This window comes from Equus quagga, chromosome 5 (genome assembly GCF_021613505.1).
Source record: "Equus quagga isolate Etosha38 chromosome 5, UCLA_HA_Equagga_1.0, whole genome shotgun sequence".
Classification (NCBI taxonomy): domain Eukaryota; kingdom Metazoa; phylum Chordata; class Mammalia; order Perissodactyla; family Equidae; genus Equus; species Equus quagga.
Genome location: NC_060271.1, coordinates 120205980 through 120227764, shown reverse-complemented (window position 1 = coordinate 120227764; position 21785 = coordinate 120205980). Strand labels below are relative to the sequence as shown.

At 53.2% G+C, this 21785-nt stretch overlaps 1 protein-coding gene across 4 annotated transcripts in view; it reads left to right on the top strand.

Annotated features, from left to right (window-relative positions):
• KLHL29 (kelch like family member 29) overlaps window positions 1-21785 on the top strand; it is a 311959-nt gene that overhangs the window by 119098 nt on the left and 171076 nt on the right. Inside the window, exons 1-2 of one of the 4 annotated variants that reach the window (XM_046660077.1) lie at window positions 13228-13354; window positions 13571-13888. The exons of the other annotated variants lie outside the window; for them this stretch is intronic. The gene's annotated coding sequence lies outside the window, so the exon portion shown is untranslated. Of the gene's footprint in view, window positions 1-13227; window positions 13355-13570; window positions 13889-21785 lie in introns of those variants that run through there. 4 annotated transcript variants of the gene reach the window in all.

Below are 21785 nucleotides of genomic sequence, written 5' to 3'. Positions count from 1 at the left end.
TGAGGCCGTGTGCTGGGGACAGGAGAGCTCGCTTAAATCTCACCTGCAGAAAGGCTTATTTCTAGTTGCGGTGGCAAGGGATAAATTGAGGGAGGACACAAGGTGTCCAGGAGATGGAGGAGTCCTTACCAAGAAGCGTGACGGGTGGCCACTGTGGCTACTGAGGTTTGGTGGCAAGACCCCCGCTCGTCTGGCCCGCAGAGTTTACTGTGGTTTCTGGGGCTGGTGTCCCGGGGGCCACTCCCTTAGCTTGGCCCTGGCTGTGAGCACCTGAGCTCTATATGGCCTGCTGTGTGGGGCCACCGCAGGCGTGATGGGTGGGGGTTGACAGTGGGCTGTCACCAGGAGCAGAGCTCCAGTAGGCTTTGCTGCAGGTCTGCTCATGTCCCAAACAGAGGCGGGCACAAGCAGAGGTGCCACCTTCCTGAGGGTCTGCCCACACGACCCCTGTTTGTCACCAGCCAGGCCTTCCAGGTGATAATGCCTAGCCTCTCTGGGAGGTGGGGAGGGCAGTCACACCCTCTTGGAGGAGATGGCGTGAGCTGGGTGGCATCTGGCCCTGGAGAACAGAGCTTAGTGAGTGGCTGGTGACAGTGATGAGAGGTTGGAGCCCCAAGGGTAGAGTGGCTACCGCCCTTGGGAGAAGTGCTGTGGCTGAGTCCCAAGGCCTGGCAGGTGTGGGGCTGGTGAGAGATGCCTTCTCAAGCCATCTTGTGCCCCGACGCCAGGCTGCCATGTGGGGTCTGGCAGATTGCCGGGCAATAGCAGGTCACTGCCCTGGGGCAGGAATATCCAGTGAAGAATTCAGAGCAGTTAAAAAGTTTTGCAAAGATGAGTTTAGACAGAAGATGTATTTGCAAAATGTCTGCTATGGATGCTGTATTCGTTTGCTAGGGCTGCGGTAACAAAGTAGCACTGACTGGGTGGCTTAAACAGTGGAACTTTATTTTCTTACAGGTCTGGAGGCTAGAAGTCTGAGAGCAAGGTGTCAGCAAGATTGGTTTTTTCTGAAGGCTGGGAGGGAAGGCTCTGTTCCAGCCTCGCTCCTTGGCTTGTAGGTGGCTGTCCTCTCCCTGTGCCTTCACGTCATCTTCCCTCCGTCCGTCTGTGTCCAGATCTCCTCTTGTAAAGACACCAGTCACATTGGATTAGGGCCGCCCTAGTGACCTCATTTTAATTTAATTACCTTTGTGAAGACCCTGTTTCCAATGACCGTTACATTCTGAGGTTCTGGGGGTTAGGACTTTAGCATATGAATTTGGGGGGACACAATTCAGCCCATACAGATGCTGTCCTGGGGAGCCAAGTGAGTGGTGTTTCCCAAAGCATAGATATGAGACTGCCAATAATCAGAAGCATCTAGGGCATGTGATGAAAATGTGAATTCTTGGGGCTGGCCAGGTGGCGTAATGGTTAGGTTCACAAGCTCTGCTTCCGTGGGCCAGGGTTTGCAGGTTCAGATCCTGAGTGTAGACTTACACACTACTCATCAAGCTATGCTGTGGCAGCATCCCACATACAAAAAATAGAGGAAGACTGGCACAGATGTTAGCTCAGGACTAATCTTCCTTCCCCCTCCCCCCTCCCCCAAAAAAGTGAATTCCTAAGCCACATGCCAGATCCAATGAATTGAAATCTCTCAGAGTATGGCTTAGGATTTGGCATTTAAGTAAACTAAATGAGGTCCCCAGGTGATTATTGTCCCCTCTGAGGTTCTGCTCTGGGAGGCAGGGCTGGGGGAAGGGGGACATGAGGATGACAGCTCCACCTTCAAGGAGCTCCCTAGTCGAAGAAACACGACCTCCATGAGACAAGTAGAGAAAATATAATGCAGAGTATAATCGAGTGGCCAATTGAACAACATGGAACAAAGTGCTGTGGTAACACGGAGAAGGAGGGGCGTTCCGAGGAAGGAGAGTGTGGGGAAGCAGTCCTGGAGGGCGATGTTTCTCACATCTTCCTCTGCACAGAAGTGGTTCAAGGCCGAGGATTAGAAATATCTAAGGACAGGGATGCTGGAAGATGTGAGGAGCTGTACAAAACCTTATTTCAGTGTTGAGTATCTTTAAGCAGTAGATCACTTTTGTCTTTATCAAAAAGCAAATTTTGGTATTTTCCTGGAATTCCTGTTTGCTGATATCGGTACCTGACACGTTGACACTCAGCAAAGGTCCACTGGCTTCAAGGTCTGGGCAGTTCTGTGTGGTTTGTGGCTGAGGTGGCTTTATCTCTTAGGAGAGATGTGGGGGGCTGTTGGGTGAAGACCCAGTGGTGAACGTCGAACAGGATGGGTTTGGGCGCCGCTGGTGACTTCTGACTCCAGCAGGTGAGTGTTGATGTTGTTTTAAGTGACATTCGTCCTGCCTTTCTTCCTATACGCATATTGATCCTAGCCAACGAAGACTCGACGGGAAACCACACGGAAAGAAATATGTCCGGCCTGTCAGTGGAAAAGAACGTGGCAGGGACCACCATGAGTCCTGCGGGCTCTGCAACTGTGTGCACACTTACTGGCTGGGTGACCTTGGCAAGCTACCCTCCTCTGTGCCTCAGTTTCTTCACCTATAAGATAGGGAGAATGGTAATACCTATGACATAGTTTTGTGGTGAACCTTAAACAGGTTAATTATGAAAGGAATTTAGAATAGTGCCTGGAATATAAGTACGCAATAAATGTTAGTGATCAATGCATTTTTTCCACCCGGATGAGTGATGTTCTGAGAATTTACTTCAAACAAGATATCATGGCCGTTCTCTGGGGACTGGGCAGTCACTAACTAATCCATTTTTCTTATCGTGATCGGTATAGCTCAGTGATTTTTCTGCTCTCTGCCCTGAGCTAAGACTGAAATGAAGCGCTGGCCAGTGCAGGGCTGCAACAACAGGCGGGGCCACAGGCCTTGTGTGTGTGTGTGTCTGCATGCGTGTGTGTGTGTGTGTGTATACACATGTGTGCATACACGTGTGTGCACGCACTCCTTCAAGCCCGAGGGGGCTGCGTGTTGGCTAAAGGGTATCTCTTCCAGCTCCTGGGGACTCCAGGAATGAACAGCCTGCTCAGGCGACTTTTCTGTCCATGCACTGGGAGCTCAGCTTCATGTGAGGCAGTGTCCTTGATACACACTGTTCTCTCTGCCTCAGTTTCCCTTAGAACCAAGTCCCTGTGCACAGGCCACGGGACGTGGCCCAGGTGGCTTGGTGCAGTCCATCGTCACTTACCTCTGGTGGGCTCCACGTGGGATGGTCCCCAGGAGGGGAGAGGGCAACGCACCTGCCCTCGGGAGTACACTTCTCAAAGCTTCTCTCCGTCACACTGTCTTGGAACGAGTTCTTTCCTGGGCCTATTCTTTAAAATCATGGTGAAATGTTGAATTCGAGGAGAGGAGAAAAAGATCAAAGAGACAGAACTCACTGACTCCTATTTGGGGATTAATTCTCTAATCCAATTTTTTTTGCAAACAATCTTACAGAAACCCACTAGAGATAATTAATAAAGGCAGAGCTCCCTGGTTGAAGCAAGGGTGCCCTCCTTCAGGAGCCTCGGAAATTCCCGCACGGAATCCTAGGATGTCTTCGAACCCCGTAGTAAAACTGCTTCAATGTGGCATCCTCCTTGCTTTCTACGCCCGCGTCCCCTGCTGCGGCCTCTGTTCCTGACAGTGTTTGCAGCACCTTCCCTGCGGAGTGGACAGGACAGGGTCCAGGAGAGAAAGGACCACTCTTGCCAGAACTGGCTCGGTTTCCTTTTGGATAGTCACTGCAGACCTCTTGGCTCAAATGTGCTGTTTGAACTTGACTTTTCTGCACTCCCCGGTGTGAGGACCAGCGCTAACTGAGGCCTGAGCCGGGAAGCTGAACAGCTTGATGTGTTAATCCAGACTGTCGCCTGGCCCACTCTGGTTACCAGTCTCCTCCTCCCTCCCACGTCACTCAGGGGACGGGAGGACAGTGGGAGGGATCGGAAGTGCTGGGCATCAGGAAGTGAGTGAGGATGAGCCACTGGGGGTGCAGGGGCTGTGACGGGAGCCTCAAACCCCAAATGGCTGTGTCTTTAGACCTTCACATCAGCCTGCAGCCACCCCAATTTTTCTATTATCATTATTTTAACACCACATTGGCCCTATTTTTAAAATCTGCTGCACTTGAGCAATTTTTTCTGACGTCAGCTGGCTGCCGGCAACTCTGCTTGAAAACAAGAATACCCAAATCTTCTAAGGAGTAATGCTGAATCTGCTTCAAACGCAATAAATCACAAAAACCATTGTTTACGATAAGTGGTATCTGATTGCTGTTAGAACCTGTGTTTATTGCTTTTGTGCGTTATGGTCTCTTGTAATTTGGACAGCCAGAAATTGTATTCCTTTATGCAGCGCGTAGGAAGGCTTTGTAAGGAGGGAGGCATCTGTAATTATGCTGCCAGGGAGTGGGGCTGGGAAGCCTCTGAGGAGCCGGAAATGCAATGGGCTGGTTTTCATCGGAGGTGCCAGGCCCTCGGGCTTCCCACTCTTCCGGTTCTTGGAACCCTCCAGGCTCCTTGAGAGACCTGGACAGGGCAGGACAAATGGGGGGGCCTTGGAACCATGTTGCTCCAGACCAGAGAGCCCTTAAGTGGCCTCCAGGAGCAGAGCGTGGCATGGACGACGGGTGGCTGCAGCCCCACAGGAAGCTGGACAGATGGTTTTCCCTGGAAGTTGCCTTAGACGCCCCCGCAGTTTCTTCCCTCAGTCTCGCCCATCCTGACAAGTGCCTTCAGCCTTGTTGGGGAAGGCTGACAGCAGGGGTCCAAGGACAGCCCAGGGCAGAGTTCCTGGTGCCTCTATCTGCAAAGTTGGAGAAGCAGCTACTTGTCCACAGAACCTGGATGTGACACATAAGGTGCACAGCCGTCGTCAGTCAGTGAATCCTTGATGTCACTTTATTCCTTTGAGGCACTGTTGTTGGAAAGAAGGGCCAAGTCTGGGGCATGGTGAGCTCTTATCCTCTTGATCCAAACATCTGGACTGGCTCCCTGACCTGGAAGGCTGCATCCTGCCGGCTTCTCCTGGGTAGAACCCCCCCAATCTTCACGTTCCTCCCCTCCCATCAAGGTTGTCCCTGGACTCGGTCCTCTGCCAGTTTTCTCAGTCTCAATAGAATTCTCCACCATCTCCCCAGTTTTTTAAGCCTAAAGACTGGGATTCGTCCTAGACGCCTCTCGTTCTCTGCCCCGAGCACTAGCTCAGCACACAGAGGGCGCTTATTAAGGAACACAACAGCCGTCAGCTGCCAGTCTTACCAGAACGGCCTCCTGACTATTTCTCCATGTCGTCCACCTTCTCCATCCCTACCATCACTGCCCCAGGGAGGCCCTGTCTGTTCTCAACAGGACCGCCTGCCAGACCCCTGGCACTCTGGGACCTGGGTGGCGTTTGGGGCCATGTCTTGGCCTCTGCCACCTCAGCTTCATCCCCCACCCCCTTGGCCTGTTTTGCTCCAAACACCCTTAGCCCCTCTCAGTTCCGAGCACACCGTGCAGCTTCCTGCCTCTGTTCTCATTGCTATGGCTGTTTTCTCTCCCTGCAGTGTCATTCTCGTCCTTCAGTGGGCTTCCCCCCTTGGAGACCGCTCAGGCACCGTGTCCTCTGGGAAGCCTTTGCCAACCACGCCTATGGGCCTTGGGGGCCCCAGCTCTGCTCCCACAGCTCTGTGTGTTTTTCTCTGTGATAACTCTTATCACAATTATAATAAGCTATGCATGTGTCCCCCTTAAAGGCAGGAACACTGTGTTATCTGTCTTAACGTCCCCAGTGCCCAGCACGATGCCTGGCCCTTAGGTGTTACGTAAACACAGATCGACATCGAACTAGCGCTAAAACTCAAAGAACCCGTGGAGGCAGAGTTCATTTAAGCTCCGAGTTGTACGTGATTGCTTGTTAGCAATTGCACACGATTGTGTGTCAGAGCAAGTTCATAGATGGCTCCCCAACGAAACCACACTTCTGCACCCTCAGGGCGAGGTCCTCGCACAGCCCATGCGTCAGGCTGCAGTCCATTCCATCTGCCCTGAGAGCCTGACCTCTCACCCAGGACAAGGACTCAGGCTGAGGACTTCCAGACCCAACGGTCTCCGAGCACAGAGCAGATGTTCCTCAGTGGAAGCTCCGTGAGCGAGCGACGAGCGCGGGAGAAGCCTGACCTCGCAGGCAGTTGATACTCATCCCCCGCAAAGGATGGGCCTGGTCAAGCATGCTTTATTGAAGAGGGAAATGATCAGTTGTGATTCTCAGGCTGTGAGTTCTGGTCTGTTTGCCCAAGCCCTGCCTTAATAGACATCGAGCTGGACGACAGGGTCTCCTGTGCCCTCTAGTGCTTAGAAGGGCTCCCTGAGCCCCCTGGACTTGAGCTTCAGGGTGGCGTATGGATCCCTCCTGCCCTGCCCAGCCTGGCCATCAGAGCAGTCGAGGACGAGGGGAGAGAAGCCAAGGCAGGGCTCCACTTCCAGAAGACTCTTGCTTCTGGGGCCGTGGGCACCTACTGGGCTGACTGGGAGCATCAGGTCAGAGGGCACTTTGCATGGAGCCCAGCAATTGCTCTTTCAAGGCCAACTGTCACAGTTTCCAGATTTGTCGATTCCAAAAAGCTTCCCTTCAATTTACATGCACACACACACACGCACGCACGAGAATGCTAAACTGGCCAAACTCACTGCCAGCACCAAGAAGCAGAGTGGGCCATTTCCCTTCTTTTTCTCCTCCCGCCCACCCTGCAGAACCCCTGGGGGGCAACACACATAATTTGGGCTTTTGTGTCACAGTTCAGCAAGCTAGATTATGATATCGGCCTCTGTGGTCTAGCCAGGCAGCCCCATGACCACTGACAGCTTTGTCTCTACAGAGAAGTACAATCTGAGTTACAAACAGCTGACTTCCTGGCAGACTTTTTGGAATTTGAGCTACTCACGAGCAAGGGCCTGGGAAGTGGACCCTTGGGCCAGTTGGCCAATCAGGAAATATGCCTGATCTGGGCCCTAGGGAGGCCAAGGAGGAATTCGTGCGCAGAGTCCTGCTTCCAAAGCCCTCACAGTCTGTTCTGGGGTGGAGCAGTGGTGCCCTGGGAGCAGAACCAAGTCTGCTCCAGCCGTGTGTGTCCACACTGATAGCTCTAAGGATGGCGGCCCCTGGGGCTGAAGGGAAGGGGAGGCAGAGTGGGCTGGGGCGGACTGGTGGCTGGTGTGCCTCTGCCTGTCACAGAGAGAGCGCAGGGCTGGCCCCTTCATCAGCTGCCTCATGGAGCTGAGGCCACAGGGTCCACAGGGAGGATGCGCGCAGAGCAATGTCCCAGGTGTGCCTCCCATGCCCCGTGTCCAAGGACGAGCCCAAATAACGTCCTTTCTTGGTTGCTCTGTTCTGGCCCAGGGACCTGCCATCTATGGACTTGTTTTTTCTCTAAACTCAGAAATATAAGCAATTTGACAGACATTTTTAAATAGAACCCAAATAATATAAAATTTGAAATTATCGGCCTTTCCAAATTCTTCTGCCGTATTTTCAGCCTGCAGACACAGAATGGATACAAGACGCTCATGGTTTCCATGTCTTTCCTAATGGGATTCCTCTCTGTGTCTCCGCATGCCGAGAGTCCACACCGGGGCCTGGACGGCTGCTCCAGGAGCCCTGTTTCCAGGACTGAGTTTGCTCACCAGCTCCCACCTGCCCTGAGGAAAGCACTTCAGTGCCACGTCTTCTTGCCTCCAATAGACTTGGCCTTCCATTCCTTGGGCTCTGCGAGGTTAATGGTATGGAAGAGTAAAATAGGTGTTTCTGTTTCCCTCAAACTGTTTGGGTTCAAATCTTAACTCCATCAGCTACTACATGGGCAAGTTGTTTTCCAGTTTTCTCATCTATTAAATAGGCATGAAAGAATACATGTCTCAGAGAGTTATAGTGAGGATTACATGAGACAATATGTGGCTCCTAATAAATGCTCAATAAAGGGTAGGATAGAAGCAGTAATTACAGTAAAACAACTATTATTATTATTATTACTGGAAAGCGGACAGCTTCCGTGGGCTGGAGCTCACTTCTCTGCATACCTGTAGCTTTCAGGAGCATCCTATTCGGTGGTCAGGCTCAGTCTTCAGGCCAAAAACTCCCTTCGCCCAGCCACTCAGTGGGCATCTAGAATGGAGGAGACGTGAGAGGTGGCCCAGGACACCTTTTCCCACATCACCCTGACCCTTTAAGAAGTGCTCAGGGGGTTTCACTGACATGTTTTTCTTACTTAGAAGTAAAGATGAAAGAGTCGGGGTCCACTCAGTTGACTCGTGAGAGAGTAACATGGTCTTCTGGGGAGGGGTGAGCCTCCAGGCAGGGATCAGGGATGGTTGTCAGAGCAGGAGGCACTTCCCTTCCTCCTGGAGGCACTCTGCACCCTCAGGCCCCGCTTCCCTCTGTCTGCCGAGCCCCGCTCTCCTGACTTGGGCGTGAGCTTCCACTCTTTGGCCTGGAAAGCCAACCCCGGAAGTCCTGCCCAGGCCCAGGTAAACCTGTCTCCCCCAGGAAGCCTCCATGTGTCTTCTGCATTCTGGTGCGGGCCGCCCTGGCCCAGTCCCCAGTACAGCTCCTCCTGGGGTGCCGTGTCCCACGCCTTAGCGCCCTCTGGCCTGTACCCATGCCTGGGACATCTCTTAGCGGCCCCCCCCCCCCCCAGGCACTGTCTGTACTCAGCTTTCACTCCCCACTGGGCCTTTCCCAGAGCCGCCCACCCGACCCATGTCCCCAGGCTGTCACCTGCCCTCCACAGTCGCTTCCATCTCTGACCCACTCCACAGCTGTTCTCCCCACTTCATCTAACCCCATATCATGAATCCAGCGACTGTTCTCTGAAAGAGTTCCTCTGGATGCTATATGGAGCTGAAACTCCCAGACCAGCCAGCCAAAGTGTCCCATCCCCTTTGAGCCTCTGGGCAGTACTTTCTTTTTATTAGTATTGACTCCCCTGGGGCACAGGGAAAGGGCCTGGTCTGTAAGCCTATTGAGTGCCGCTGCTGCCAGGCAGCATGCAGAGAAGAGCTGGTCTCCCGGAGTCCTGCACACGGTGCCCTGAGATCCTCAGGGCCCCTGGCCCCCACTCTCCTCCTCCCCCCACTCCTCCTCCCAGGCATTCTCACTTGCTAGCTCAGCCCCAGAATATGCCTTCTACAGTATCTGTTAACTCCCTGCTGGCCAGTGTGCCATGGCCTTTGGACAGCTGCTGCGGCACCCAGCCAGCCCAGGCCAGCCCCACGGCAGGACGGGGCTTGGGCCCTTCCCGGGGGCTGTCAGCAGAGGGGCTGTCTGCTTAAACTACCTGTGAGCATTGCCCGCCCGGGAGAGAAGCCAGGTAAGGGAAACGCAGGGAGAGCAGGATGGGGCTGCAGGCCTTCTGTCTCATTGAAGGGATCAGTGGCCGCTCCAGGGGAGGTGAAGCCCTCGGTCAAACTGAGTCCATCTCAGGGAGGGCCAGATCCCCTGGAAATGGGGTACTAGGGGGTGTGCGTTGCATTAATTTTGTTGGGCTTGGCCTCTGTCATTTCATGAGACCCAGCGCAAGTACCTGCACCTCCCAGGACCTCAGTTTTCTAATCTGTGCAATGGGAGGGCCAGAGGGAGAGGAGCCTGAAAGAGCCTTTCCGTCTGGACTTCTGTGGTTCATTGACTACTTAAAACAAAGCCTTGGAGGAGGGCCATGGGGAGACGGAGAACAAAGCTCGCCTTGTTCGCTCCTGTTGGAATCCAAGGAATGGACTCACTGGGATTTCCTGCTGGCTTGCTGGAGGCCAAGGCCAGGCCACTGCCCTGGCTCCTGTTCCCTGTGTCCTGAGGCTGTGAGACCACTGTACCGCACTGGGGAGGGTGGATGCCAGTGATGAAACACACATCTTTTCACTCAGTGGACTATTTATATACCCTAACTCTTTAAAGAGAAACAAGCCTCTGTATTATAGCATATAAAAGTTTTCCCATGCTTTTAGGTCATTTTTTCATATATTTTTTCTTAGGACAACACAAATCCTCGTTATAGATATTTCTGTATTTTAGGAAAAGGGACCACACTCGTAGTAATGAGATCCCCGAATAAAGTTCACTCATTTTCATCTCTCTTTGCTCCCAGAATGTTATTGCTGGAAATGTTACATTATCATAAACCAGAGTTCAGGCTGCATAGAGGGTTTTAACAATGGTCCTTTTTCTCTGGATACGAATTCTGATTAATGCCCGCGTTTTACAAAGACCTCTCTCCCTCACTCTGCTGTTTTCTTTGTGGGTACGTTTCTTTGCTGGATACACAGTCTAGGTGATGAGAATTAGGAGGGTTTATGGTGGAGGGTTCCTGGGCCTCCTGTCCCTCTTCCCTGCTGGCCATCCGGGGTAAGGAACATGGGCAGAGGTATGTGTAGGGGATAATGTGGGAGGAGGCTGATGCAAGGGTCTCCCCGAGAGGACCCTCCTTTTGGCAATCCAGAAGGACCCCTGGAGAAAGCTCTGGGCCCGAGCCCTCCTGGCTGGGCCCTACTTGCAGGATGAAGAGAAGGGGGCTCCCACACAGCACCCTTGGAGGCGAGCTTCCTGTGTTGGAAGTTTCCAGGTGGACTTCCTTCCCCTCAACCATGTCGCAAACTGCTGCCAGGACGGATGCTCAGACTTCACAAGGAGGTTTCAGGGTCAAAGGCCTCCTCCGTGTACTGCAGCTGTAGCTGCAGCCTGCCCTATAGGCCCATTTAATGGCATCAGGGCCAACTGGGTGGTTGTGAGTGGCGAGCTGCTCCGCCCCGCTCAGGCCCACCAGCTGCCCCTCCACCTCCACCCTGGCATCTGCAAATATCTCCCCATGGACTTTGTACAATGCCCCTCCCTCACTTCCTCCCCATGTGGTGTAGGGGTTAAGAAACTGGCTTTGGAGTCAGATAAATCCATATTTGAGTCCCACTTACGAGCTGTGTAGCCCTGGGAAAGTGTCTTCACTCCTGTATAAGACCCTTCGTCTGTAAAATGGAGTTTTATACTAACTACAGGCAAGTTGGGGGGATGGCATTAGATCCAGTGCCTGGTACCCATAGGTGTTCTGTAGGTGGTGACGGAGCTGTGCCTGCCTCATTCCCACCCACGTTTCCTCTAGCTTCTCCTCTGAGTCTTCTCTCTGTCTCTTTTACCCCCAGTAAAGCCCTAACTTTCTTTTATTTTAACTGTGTTGGGGAAATCCTTCCGAAGGGATTGCTCGCCCATGCCTCTCTTGCACAGTGGGTTGGATGCAATGGAACATTCTCTGCATGACACAGGCACTGTCCACTAAGCACTTTACGGGCAGCCTCCTCCCCATAGCTGGGAAGTACTTGTGTCCCCATTTCCTGGAGGAAAGAGAGGCTCAGAGTTCAAGCCAGTTGCTCAAGGACATACAGATGATAAATATCAGAGCCAGGACACAAAGCTCTGTTGAATTCCAAAGCCTGCACTCTTTCCCAGTCTGCAGCCTTCAGAGCATCGTTTATTATGCAGTGATACGTTAACACTCAGGGACTCATGGAGGTAGGACCTTTGGCCCTGAACTAAATGACCAAAGGTTGCTGTGCTTGCTGAGGTTGTGCTCCTGCTTTTCACAGTTTTTCTGCATCTCCCCTCATTCTCATCCAGTCAACTTACTACCTTATTCTTGCCTGAAGCAACAGCACCTCCTTCTCCTGCTGTGGACCTGCTCATTAGAATTGTGTGCAAAGGAAGCGTTAGTGGGCTACAAGAAAGAATGCTGGACTTTCCTTTGAACAAGGAGCTTCTGCACTACGATGCCGAAGCCATCTGTCGACTTGCTTGTTTAAGGCCCTGTTTGATTGCTTTATGACTTATGTCTGTGTTTGGGATAAAGGAGGGATGGCTCTTTCTTATTTCTGGGCAGAGTGGAAACCTTTTACCTTTCTGAAATCTGATCAAAAAATGCCTCTTTGCAAGGTTGGATAGTTGTCCAAGTTGGGTGGCAAGGTGAGTCAGGCCTTCCAGGTTCTCTTCCCACAGAACAGGCTGGTTGCCCCAACAGGGACCGACATTCCTGGAGTGTGTGAGAGGAGAAACCCACGGCCCAGGCCCTGGGGAAGGGGTTTGGTCTCCTCCAACCCAAGCCCTAAGTCCGGACGCCCGGCTTATATTCCTAACTCCAGCGTCAGCTCTCTCTAGATGGCGCCAAGTCATGTACCACCTATAGGGGCCAGGCTGCACATCTGTAAAATGGGTGCATGGCAGTCACTGCACAGAGTCTACACAGAGTGAACTCTGGCCCCAGAGGCAGCAAGGCCATGTGGACATGAGGACTTGTTGTACAGGCTTGACTGTTGTTGCTCTCGTCACAGTCTCCAAAGAGCTGACCCTGGCAGGCGTTAGAGCTGTCTGTGTGGAGCCGTGTGCATTAGAACCCCTGCCCCTGCCTGTCAGCTGTGGTCACAGGCATTTGGAGGGGCGGGGAGGGTTTCCAAAGCCTGGGGCGGGAGTGAGAGGGCGGAGGCCTTCTGAACTGCCTGGCATTTGAACTTCCATGGGTTTCTTTTGCAGCCTCAATTTGCGTTTTATTCAGCAAACTCAGAAGTGGGAAAGCCTGCTGCCTGGATGCCAGTGGGCAGCGGCACAGTGCGTCTGGGGCGGGCCAGGGGCAAAGTGCCTGCGTTCTGTGGGGAGAGCAAAGAGGGTGCATGGGTATTCTCTAGAGCGAGTTTGCCAATCCCTCTTATGATCCTTCCTCCGTTCTAAAGCAAAGGACATAAATGCTAACTATGGTTCTTGCCTGTGCTGATAAGGAAAACCAGTGAATGCAGGAGTCTCATTAAGAAAATCCTAAAATTTTGGTCTTATCACTGCTGCAACATAATACAGTAAGGATGTTAATTCCAACCTCCCTCGGCTCCCCCCCGCCCCAAAATCCCTTCAGTGAAGGCTGGCAGAATGAACCACGCTCCTGCTCCAGCCTGGAGTCCCTTCTGATTCGGATTTGTCCCCTCTCCTTGGCACTATAGAGTGAATCTCCAGTGCGAGAGGATGGGGTTTTGCCCCCGCACACTTCCAGCTGCCTCTGCGGTTATCTAGTTCCACAAACGTGGTCTGAATCCCTACTGTGTGCAGGCTCTGGTTGTCAGAGCTGTGAAATGTCAGAGTCTAGCTGAGTTCATCTTCTTGCAAGAGCCAATGAGCTGAGGAGGGAGCTCTGATTTATAGGCCAAGCTGCCAGCCGACCTTGTCCCCAGCAAAGACTCGTTTCAACAGGCTTCTCGTCCAAGTGATTATCTGCTGTTTGTACTGCTCACTCTTGGCAACGATCCTACAATTCCTGTTAGCAAAGAGGAAACAGGCACCTTGAAGTAAGTACTTCTCTCGTAAAGAGATGATTCGTGGAGGAAGGTTCGTGTCTCTCTCGGGAGCTTGCCTGGCCACCCTCAGCCCTGCTCTTTAACGACAATGAACTTCTTTACTAGCCTGCTCTGCTCTTCCAAACCCCTTCCCCGTGTGGGTTTCTTTTTCTCCCCATGATACCTCCGTGGGGTAGGTAGATTGACTTGAGAATTCCCATTTCTCAGGGAAGGAAGCTGATGCCAGAGAACTGAGAGGACTTGCTCAGAGCTCTGCTAGGGAGTGGCAGAGCCCGCCCAAACCAGCGCCTGGCTCCTCGTCTGCATCTCTTTCCACTACACCAAACCCCAAGCTGGCAGGAGGGCAGAAGAGACTGCAGCGAACAGGTGCCCACCGGGCCTGCCTGGGCTCCGCGCAGAAGCTCGCGCTCAGAGGGGCTGAGGAAGGCGGGCCGGGAGATGCTGCCACCCGGGACTGAGAGGTGCGGAGGGGAGAAGCAGGGCCACGGCTGCCGAGTCACCGTGATGGATGTTCGCGGCTGACGGGTGGGTGGCTCTCACATGCACTTGTGCCAGGGTGGCCGCGCTTGCTGGCAGGCCAGCGGGCCAGGCATCGCATTTCAGCAACATGACCCCAGCACAGTGCGAGTGAGGGGAAACGTGCCGGCTGGGTGTGTGTGGTCTTCAACCCGGAGAGGGGCCGGGGGCCAGTGGAGGGACTGGGGGGTGTCGGGAATCTCCACTCCTATCTGTTCCACTTCTTGGCTGGCCTTGCCAGCTTCTTCAGAATAAGCAACGCTGTGTGTCCCCCCAAGACCCAGAAAGAAAACTGTGTTTAAAAGTCAGAGCTTCTGAAGGACTTCGCAGTGAGAGGAGCGCACTTGGCATGAAAACATTCCAGGAAAACAGAAGCTCCCAGTTTCCCTGCCTCAGCAAAAGAATTGGAAAGGCGTTTTCCAAGTGGGGAGACAGGCGATTCCTATTTTCTCGGGATCGTACGTGAAAGTAATTCTGCTCCCTGAAATGGTTTACTCGAACCCTCTCACACCTGGGTTCCCCACTGGGTGACTTAGCAATCTCCAAAATGCGCTGACATTCTGGCCAGTAAGAGTACGCACTGTTACTTCTAATGAGTGGATTTGTTTTTGAAAGGTTCCCCTGAGCCAGTGGAGCACCCAGGTGCAGCCACAGTGCTGGTCCTGGGGAAAGGAGGCCGCACGCACGACGTCAGGGTGCCAGGGCTAAGTATTCCAGTCTTCCCGTCTAGACACAGAGGAGGGAGGAGGAAACCAGAGGAGACTGGGGCTCCGAGAACTGGGCCTGTGCCTGAAAAAGAAGAACTCTCCCTTTGTTCCGCATTCCGCTGCCCACTGCTTGTCCCCGAGCCTGGCCTTGCGGGAAGGCAGAGGAGACCTCTGGGGCTTGGCCTGGAGAATTCCTTATTTCTTTTCTTGCTTCCTCCTACGCCATGTGGCTCCAGATTATGACATTTCTGCTCAATGCTGTCAGTGCCTTGGTTTGTGGAGAATGTCTGTGTACCCAGGTCCCTTGGCCAAGAAGGAATGGTGCCTGGAGCCTGCTGGCATCTGCTCATGCCCTGTCTCCCTTCCCCTCCCACATGACCAGCAGACAAGGAACAGTTTCTTCCCCCAGGCAGCCAGGCAGAACTAAGCAAGAGGCAAGGCAGGCCAGGCCCAGGACCCCAGTCCCAAGCTGGCGTGTCTGGCTGAGGCTCAGCTTCAGGAAGAGGAAGGTACAGACCAGCTGTGACTTGCTTCACTCCTCTGAAACATAGTGATCAAATAGCCACGAGCCTCGGCCCCTGCCCCTACCCAAAGGGGAGCCTGCAGAGAGCCAGGGCCCACTGGCTATTTTTAGAAGGCTATCAGGTGCACAGGACACCCAGTTGCTTTTTTCCACCTGTTTGCGGTCACTATAGGGATCCTGTGTCTCTGCCACAGGCCCTGCCCGTTGTGCTATAAGAGTCACTCTGTGGCCGGGGCAGCCACTGAGCTCCCTCCCGATGTAACCCAGCCACCTCTCTGGCCCTGCCTGGCCATGGCAGTGAGTCACTGAGATCCTTGGGCCCATGGTCATTTTGTCCTTGGAAGCATGGATGTTGGACACTAATGCTTGCCCTTCTCTGTTTCCTTAATGAGTTTTCAAAGGTCAGAAAGTAAAGTCGGGTCAGGAAGAATCTTGAATTGGGAGACCACCATGAGGAGTGGTGATTCATTGAGCAGAAGGTCCCAGAGTCTTTGTTCTGCCAGGAAAGTGCACAGCGTATACAGTCATCCAGGGGCGTGCCCGTGTGCACCATGGAGCTCATCGCCAACAGGTGCAGGGGCCTGTGGGCCTTCAGAGGAAGCTTCATAGAGGAGGTGGTGCGTGAGCTCAGCCTTGAAGGACGGGCAGGGTTTGACTAAGGAATGCGGGAGAGGAGGCGTCACAGGCAGAGGGAATCTTGTAAGCTGGCAGCAGGATAGCCTGAGGTGTGCCTAGGAACCTCGAGGAGACAGTGAAGCAGGCTCAGAGGGCTCGGCAGGGACAGTGAGAAAAAAGTCTGGAGAGAGTGTGAGGTGTCAGCAGGTGTGAAAAGCCTTGAATGCCAGGTGTTTGGACATGGTCTGGTGGATCAGAGGCACTGAGGGTCAGAGCAAGGAGAGGCAGAGGAGCGTGGCAGTGTGGTGGCCAGCTCTGCTCCCTGCTGCCACGATGGCATGGGGTCTTCAGGCACAGAGCAGCAGCAGTAGATTTGGGGCAGCATCTTCGTGGCCCCACCCTCCACACTTGTTCACAAATCCCCAGGATGTGGCAAGCTGGGGCTGGCTCCCGGAGCCCATTGTTGCCATCTCCTCCCAGCTCCATGTTCAGTGACATCCTGTTGGTAGCTCGAAATCAAAGTGGGAGTAGTCATACAACAGAGACTGGCAAACACTACAAATCAGGGTCTAGCTGGGTTTTGTGTGTTGTTTCGTCCCCCAGCGCCACCAGAGCTGGCTGTTAAACATTTACCAGCACAGCACTGGGTGATGGCAGGCCCCCAAAGGGACTAAGAGTGGGATCAGCAGTGGCCACACTGGTCAAGTGCGTTTGTGGACACGTGTCATGCCCTCTTCCCTGTTGAGGAGGCTGGAGGTGGGGTGGGGATGGGGCCTCCGCCAGGAGAGTTGAGCAGTCTCGGCCATTTGTTGGCGAGTTCTGAAACCAAATTCCTTAACATGGACCACAAGACCTCTGACGCTCCTCACACAGAGGAAACACGTGTTTCCTACCTTTCTGCCTCCTCGCCTGAGCAGGCTCTGCTCCGGCCACACTGAACCCCTTTCAGCTCCCTGAATGCAACCTGCTTCTCCTCCTCCTTGGCGTGTGCCGTCCCTCCCTCGGGGTCCCCCACAGCTCACCCATCGTGGGGTTTCACTTGGCCCCGGCCGGTCTTGGGCTGCAGAATCCCAGGTCCCGGGCCTGGCACTTAGAGTGTCCTCAGTAGATGCCCACCTGTCTGTAGCTCTCCTCCTGCCTGCTGCCAGAGCATGAGAGTGGGGATGGGGAGGGACTGCCTTTTCCGAGTGGGCCGAAGAGCTTGTGCGCAGAGGCAGCATCTCAGCAAGCTTGCTTTCTTAACCATGGGTCTGGTCAGTCTTGACGACATGTTGAAAGCAGCAGGATTTGTTCGATGCTTTAGAGTCCCAAAGCACTTCTCCTCCCAACACCTTTGTGAGATGAGTAGCACTCCCATAGAGATGTAGAGATGGGGAAACTGAGGGCCAACGGGTAGACCCCAGACCTTGACCCTGATCCGGAGGCTTCGGATCCTTCCTCCCAAGTGAGCTCAGACATCAGGAGCTGCCCAGCCTCCTCTAGATCAGGGTCCCAGGCCTGACTCCAGAGACAGGTCTGCAAACCCCATCACCGCCATCTCTCAAGGACTTGCCTCTTAAAAATGGGCATTAGTGGTGGCGATGAACACACTGTTGCAGTCATTGCTCTTTTGGGAAAAGAAAAACCTGGCTTCTTAGAGTTGTTGTATTTTTCTGTAAAGAGGAAATTAATTTTAATCTTTCTTTTTGGTTTAAAATGTTGTTCTTTGCTTTTTCCGCCCTACAATTGAAAAGGAAACATTTGTCTGTTGAGAAAAGAAATGATAATTATAGACTAAAAATTGTTTCTATTCTGATTTGAAAAAGTGACCAAAAAATTCCATCACACAGATGGGGCCCTGCTCACGGAGGGTGTTTAACAATGAAGCCCCAGGCCGGTTTGGGGCTCAGAAGGACATTCGAGGTGGATGTGGGCTCCAGTATCGTCAGGGTGAGGGGCTTTTTCGAAGGCTGGTCTCCATTTCTGATGCTAGTTAGTAGTCCCTGTGGGGTCTGGACACACTGCACCCTCCACGTGGTTCGCCAGTGGGAGGAAGGAGATGTGACTGCACAGTTTACCTGTGAATTGCGTGGCCCGTTAGGTGAGCTCTGTGGATGAGACCTTGGGCTCCTTTGCCCCTGAGCTCGAGAGCCACCTAGCTTCATTCCCTTAGTCGCGAATTTTGCTTTTCAGCCTCACAGAATTACAATTGCTACAAGTCCTTCGATCAATAAAACAGGAAACTGATTAGACTGTGAAATTAAACTAATAATGTCATGCTATTAACCCTCAATCAATGGGGAAAGAGCTCAAAATGAAGGCTATTTCCTAAATCCATATTACCCTTTGGATACATGTATTTACTTTTTGGACGAACTCCTAGGAGCACACACGTGCCTCGGAACCCTTTCTTTCCCGAAAACACAGCGCGATTCGCACTGCGGTGCTGGCTGCATGCGTGCTGTGGGAGACAGGTCGGGGAGAGCCGAGTCCACAAAGGGGCTAGGGTAGGGCAGCCCCTGGGCCTTGGGTGGCTGAGGGGGGTGGCCCTCAGAGCTTCTGCTGCATGTGTGATCCCATGGGCCCCTACGCACCCTCAGCTGCCCCTTGAGACTAGAAACTCCTCTTTGGGGTTAATGCCAGGCCACCCCCTGACCAGATCTGAGGCTCAAGTACGTAGCACTGGTTGGAGAGCTCCTTTTAAAAATCTCACATGAATTCTGCCTGCACACCACCACCACGCACACTGCAGTGTGGGGTCTACTGCACCCTTTGTGTGTTCAGCACTCTGGGAAACAGCAGAGGTCCTTCCCATTCTCCTCCCCTCTCCCCGACCTCGGCCCCCATTGTCCACCGCCACCCCAAGCATAGGCTCAGTACAGACCTGGCAGATGGGAGGCAGTGCACATACTTGGGAATGAGGGGCAGACATTGGGGCTGTTTTCTGATATATCCTGATCACTTTCAAGGACCGGTTTGGGGGATGGAATATTGGTCTTGTCTAGAAACACAGTCTCCAACCTGGACGAGCCTCCACCTGCAAGGCTGTCTCCAGGGGCTCCTGGAGACTGGGCTGAGCCTCCCGGCCCCTGAACTGACCTTCTGGCCTGTCAGTCAGGACGGCCTCCTGAGACAACCTGGGCAGCCAGCAGCGCAGACTGGGCTCCGGTCACAATATGGCAAAGGCTCACTTGCCACAGTGTTGAGGACCAATGTCAGGTGTGGACAAGTCCTGAGAAGCCACGGCTTGTCACTCACCAAAGAGGTGTGGGCCAAGCTGGGCCTCAAACACGAGCTCCAAGACAGCTTCAACTACAGCACTTTAGTCCCTCCAGCTCTTTCCGTTTGCTCCTCACTGTATAATCTAGCCCTGCAGAGCGGAGGGGGCAGTTGTTATTACCCCCATCTAAGGGATGAGGGTAACTGAGGCTGGATGACTGAGGCATGTGTGGGGTCACACAGCTAAAGAAGAGAGGAGCCCGGCTCTAGAACCCTGGTCCAGAGCTCTTTGGTTGCCCGAGTTCTCTCCACGGGGCTGTACTGGAATGAGCGAAGTCTTTGTCCTTCCCTGGCCTTGCCACTGAGGAGGAGGAGCTAGCATGCCCTTCCCATTGGCGGGACCTGTCCTCAGCCAGGACCTGTCAGTTCCATCACAGTGGAATGTTGCCAAGGATCAGACCCCTCTCTAAAAGTGGTGATGGTATTTAATAACTAATTACTCTAATGATCCTGCAGAAATGCTGGAGACCTGTTTTAGGAGAGATGTCAATTAGAGCCATCTGCACGGTGAATAAAGGAGCCCTACCCCAGCTGTACTGTTGAAACATGTTAGCGTTTTCCTACCAGCGGCCATATGGTACTTAACGAAAGTGAATTGTTCACACTGCACAACCCGCGCCTCCTGATGAATACCAGCATTTTGTTTTGGAAAATAGTTCTTCAATCGTGTGGAATATTTTTCAATGCAGTAAGTAGCAAGTTGGAAGCCGGCAAGCCCTTGAATGCAAAAAGACTTGCATCACCTCAAGATGCTCTTCCCTCCATCCCAGCCCATCCCCCACCCCCGCCGGCTGCCGAGCGCAGCCCCACCCCAGCTCCCACATCCCACCTGTGCCTGGTCCTCAGCATCTGTTTCTGAATCTGCTCAGGAGAGCCGAGGCCACACAGGGTTCTTGCCCCACCCCACCTTAGCATTTTTACTTATGTGACATTAGAAGCAGGAAGTCTGAAGCTGGGTAGAGTGGGAGCACTGAGCTCCGTCTGTCTTTGTGCGAGACATTGGGCAGAAGCCCCCCAAGAGCTGAAAAGCAGTACAGGATGTTTAATTGGGGCTGTCTTCAAGGAAGGGTTAACTTTCCATTTGCGGTCTGTTCTTTTTAAGACGTGCAAAGCTTGGGTCAACATTGGTTGCTCAGTGAGGTGGAGACGGACTGTTTCTGGGGCTGAGCAGAAGCTTGCCTGAAAACCCTCTCGTCTATGTCACCCACACAGACAAGGCCGCCAGACAGCAGTGACAAAAAGTCATTGCCACCTGGTGGCCACTCCCTGACTTGTGGCCACTCCCTGACCTGTGCCCAGACATCTGGGGCTGGGGTGCAGCCACCCTGCGGGTTCTGTTAACTGAACACAGGCTTGTTTCAGAAACAGACCAGGGTGCGATGAGGCCTCTATCGTGCCGGGAGGAGAGCTGATAATTGTGCTTTGTTACTTTACTCCCGCCACCTACCCACAGCCAGGTCGTGTTGGTCAAGGGGACCCTTCACCCCCTCCTGGGCCTCTGTGGCCTCTGTCGGCTGCAGGCCCTGCTGTCAGGGCCCCAGAAGGAAGCTGTTTTATTGCAGTCTGCTCTGGGACCAACAGAGTTTCACTTGCTGGCGATGTCTATTCTGGAACTTTCCCTAGAACCAAAAGTCACTTATTAAAGCTTAATAAGAGGCAAGATTGACTGCAGTTAGTAATACAGAAGATCTGTTGCAAGTCCTGATACCCGAGATGTTCTTCACAAAACCCTGGTCCCATAAATCTCACTTATTTCCAATTCGGCAGCAACTGATCCCAAGTTACAATAATGATCCTGAGTTCAGCCGAACACGTTCTTAAAGGAAATCCTTCTGGGTGAAAAATAGCAGAAATGAGCTCACATCTGTCCCTGAGCAGCAGACTGCACCATTTCCTTTCCACACCTCCACCCTGGGTATTTTCTCGTTCTCACTGGCACCTGGGAGCGTAACAGATGTGTGTCTGAAAGAACTGAGTCACGGTAGCTTCCAGGTGGCCACCTCTGCAATGACCAAGGCCCAGAACAGCATCTATCACCCTTGACCATGAAAGGTGCCCAGAGCATCTCAAATAAGTCACCAACCTTTCCATTAGGCCAATTCCAGAACCACCTTCAGACCAGAACCCACTCTGCTGCCCTTCCTCTTACTCTGTTTGGGGAATGCCTGGCAGTTACCCTAAAGGGTTAACCTTCCTCATTTGGGAGAGCAGGGGTGGGAGGAGGCTGGGGCCAGTTTGACATATGCTGCCTGGTCTGAACATAAATGCTGTGCTCAGACATTGAATTTGATGAATTGCATTATAAAATTTAAAAACAAATTTAAAACTCTATTAACTCCCTGTAATGGCCTCCTCCTGGAGTACACAGACAGCAGCAGCTCACTGGCAAGGAGAAAAAATACTCTCGTGTGCTGTGTGCTTCGCTTGCAGCAGGAGACGGGTGGGAGCTGGCAAAGGGTGCAGGGCCCACACTCCCTCTGCACCGTCCACTGCTTCCTGCTCCTGGGTCAAGAGCAGGGCCCTGGCAGCAGGCCATCACAGGAGGCGCATCTCCAAGGTTAAACTTTGTCTGGCTCCTGTGTTAAAATTTAAATTCCACTTTCTCTTGAGGCTAAAACACTGACTGAATGATGGGAGGGATGAGCTTACAAGGTGTGGCTGAGGTCTGGGGGGCGGGCAGCGCATCCACACTGGAGGCTGTGGTTTGTGGGTCAGCACGTGGGTGCCAGGCAGGAGGAGGTGTGTCCCAGCGTCACCCACTCCACCCTTTGCACGGGGAGAAGACTCAGGGCTCGGGGATGCT